A 3,650-nucleotide genomic window follows, 5' to 3' on the forward strand; every position below is an offset into this window, starting at 1 on the left:
TCTCTGCTTCTGATTCTGATTCCCTGCCTCTGATTCCCCATCTCTGATTCCGCACATCTGATTCCTTGCCTCTGATTCCCCACATCTGATTCCCCATATCTGATTCCCCGCCTGGGTTTCCCCGCCTCTGATTCCCCGCCTCTGTTTCCCAATATCTAAGTCCCCGCCTCTGATTCCCCAAATCTGATTCCCCACCTCTGATTCCCCAGCTCTGATTCCCCGCCTCTGATTCCCCGCATCTGATTCCCTGCATCTGATTCCAAGCCTCTGATTCCCTGCCTCTGATTCCCAACCTCTGATTCCCCACCTCGGATTCCCCATATCTGATTCCCCGCCTCTGTTTCCCCGCCTCGGATTCCCCGCCTCTGTTTCCCCATATCTGATTCCCGGCCTCTGATTCCCCGCCTCTGATTCCCCGCCTCTGATTCCCCGCCTCTGCTTCCCTATATCTAATTCCCCACCTCTGATGCCCCAACTCTGATTCCCCGCCTCTGATTCCCCAGCTCTGATTCCCCGCCTCTGATTCCCTGCATCCGATTCCCCATATCTGATTCCCCGCCTCTGTTTCCCCGCCACTGATTCCCCGCCTCTGTTTCCCCATATCTGATTCCCCGCCTCTGATTCCCAACTATGATTCCCCGCCTCTGATTCCCCAGCTCTGATTCCCTGCCTCTGATTCCCCGCGTTCTATTCCCTGCCTCTGATTCCCCGCCTGTGATTCCCCATCACTGATTCACAACCTCTGATTCCCCACCTCTGATTCCCCATATCTAATTCCCCGCCTCTGTTTTCCCGCCTCTGATTCCCCGCCTCTGTTTCCCCATATCTGATTCCCCGCCTCTGAATCCCCAACTCTGATTCCCTGCCTCAGATTCCCCAGCTCTGATTCCCCGCCATTGATTCCCCCCGTCTGATTCCCAGCCTCTGAATCCCCGTGTCTGATTTCCTGCCTCTGATTCCCCGCCTCTGATTCCCCATCTTTGATTCACAGCCTCTGATTCACCACCTCTGAATCCCCACCTCTGATTCCCCATCTCTGATTCCACACATCCGATTCCCTGCCTCTGATTCCCCGCCTCTGATTCCCCGCCTCTGATTCGCAACCTCTAATTCCCCACCTCTGATTCCCCATATCTGATTCCCCGCCTCTGTTTCCCCGCCACTGATTCCCCGCCTCTGTTTCCCCATATCTGATTCCCCGCCTCTGATTCCCAACTATGATTCCCCGCCTCTGATTCCCCAGCTCTGATTCCCTGCCTCTGATTCCCCGCGTTCTATTCCCTGCCTCTGATTCCCCGCCTGTGATTCCCCATCACTGATTCACAACCTCTGATTCCCCACCTCTGATTCCCCATATCTAATTCCCCGCCTCTGTTTTCCCGCCTCTGATTCCCCGCCTCTGTTTCCCCATATCTGATTCCCCGCCTCTGAATCCCCAACTCTGATTCCCTGCCTCAGATTCCCCAGCTCTGATTCCCCGCCATTGATTCCCCCGTCTGATTCCCAGCCTCTGAATCCCCGTGTCTGATTTCCTGCCTCTGATTCCCCGCCTGTGATTCCCCATCACTGATTCACAACCTCTGATTCCCCACCTCTGATTCCCCATATCTAATTCCCCGCCTCTGTTTTCCCGCCTCTGATTCCCCGCCTCTGTTTCCCCATATCTGATTCCCCGCCTCTGAATCCCCAACTCTGATTCCCTGCCTCAGATTCCCCAGCTCTGATTCCCCGCCATTGATTCCCCCCGTCTGATTCCCAGCCTCTGAATCCCCGTGTCTGATTTCCTGCCTCTGATTCCCCGCCTCTGATTCCCCATCTTTGATTCACAGCCTCTGATTCACCACCTCTGAATCCCCACCTCTGATTCCCCATCTCTGATTCCACACATCCGATTCCCTGCCTCTGATTCCCCGCCTCTGATTCCCCGCCTCTGATTCGCAACCTCTAATTCCCCACCTCTGATTCCCCATATCTGATTCCCCGCCTCTGTTTCCCTGCCTCTGATTCCCGGCCTCTGTTTCCCCATATCTGATTCCCCTCCTCTGATTCCCCAACTCTGATTCCCCGCCTCTGATTCCCCAGCTCTGATTCCCCGCCTTTTATTCCCGGCCTCTGATTCCCTGCCACTGATTCCCCGCCCCTGATTCCCCACCTCTGATTCCCCATATCTGATTCCCTGCCTCTGTTTCCCCAGCTCTGATTCCCCACCTCTGATTCCCCAGCTCTGATTCCCTGCCACTGATTCCCCGCCCCTGATTCCCCACCTCTGATTCCCCATATCTGATTCCCCGCCTCTGTTTCCCCAGCTCTGATTCCCTGCCTCTGATTCCCTGCCCTGATTCCCCATCTCTGTTTCACCGCCTTTGATTCGCCACCTCTGATTCCCCATATCTGATTCCCCGCCTCTGTTTCCCCGCCTCTGATTCCCTGCCTCTGATTCGCAACCTCTGATTCCACACCTCTGATTCCCCATATCTGATTCCCCGCCTCTATTTCCCCATATCTGATTCCCCGCCTCTGATTCCCCAACTCTGATTCCCCGCCTCTGATTCCCCAGCTCTGATTCCCCGCCTCTGATTCCCGGCGTCCGATTCCCTGCCTCTGATTCCCTGCCTCTGATTCCCCATCTCTGATTCACCACCTCTGATTCCCCACCTCTGATTCCCCATATCTAATTCCCCGCCTCTGTTTTCCCGCCTCTGATTCCCCGCCTCTGTTTCCCCATATCTGATTCCCCGCCTCTGAAACCCCAACTCTGATTCCCTGCCTCAGATTCCCCAGCTCTGATTCCCCATCTCTGATTCACCGCCTCTGATTCCCCACCTCTGATTCCCCATCTCTGATTCCGCACATCCAATTCCCTGCCTCTGATTCCCCAACTCTGATTCCCCACCTCTGATTCCCCAGCTCTGATTCCCCGCCTCAGATTCCCCGCGTCTGATTCCCTGCCTCTGATTCCCCGCCTCTGATTCCCTGCCTCTGATTCCCCATATCTGATTCCCTGCCTCTGATTCCCCAACTCTGATTCCCCGCTTCTGATTCCCCAGCTCTGAATCCCCGCCTCTTATTCCCCGCGTCTGATTCCCTGCCTCTGATTCCCCGCCTCTAATTCCCCATCTGTGATACACAACTTCTGATGCCCCACCTCTGATTCCCCATATCTGATTCCCCGCCTCTGTTTCCCCGCCTCTGATTCCCCGCCTCTGATTCCCTGCCTCTGATTCCCAACCTCGGATTCCCCACCTCTGATTCCCCATATCTGATTCCCCGCCTCTGTTTCCCCGCCTCTGTTTCCCCTCCTCTGATTCCCCGCCTCTGTTTCCCTATATCTAATTCCCCACCTCTGATGCCCCAACTCTGATTCCCCGCCTCTGATTCCCCAGCTCTGATTCCCCGCCTCTGATTCCCTGCATCCGATTCCCCATATCTGATTCCCCGCCTCTGTTTCCCCGCCACTGATTCCTCGCCTCTGTTTCCCCATATCTGATTCCCCGCCTCTGATTCCCAACTATGATTCCCCGCCTCTGATTCCCCAGCTCTGATTCCCTGCCTCTGATTCCCCGCGTTCTATTCCCTGCCTCTGATTCCCCGCCTGTCATTCCCCATCACTGATTCACCACCTCTGATTCCCCACCTCTGATTCCCCATAT

Source organism: Narcine bancroftii, chromosome 8 (assembly GCF_036971445.1).
Source record: "Narcine bancroftii isolate sNarBan1 chromosome 8, sNarBan1.hap1, whole genome shotgun sequence".
Taxonomy (NCBI): domain Eukaryota; kingdom Metazoa; phylum Chordata; class Chondrichthyes; order Torpediniformes; family Narcinidae; genus Narcine; species Narcine bancroftii.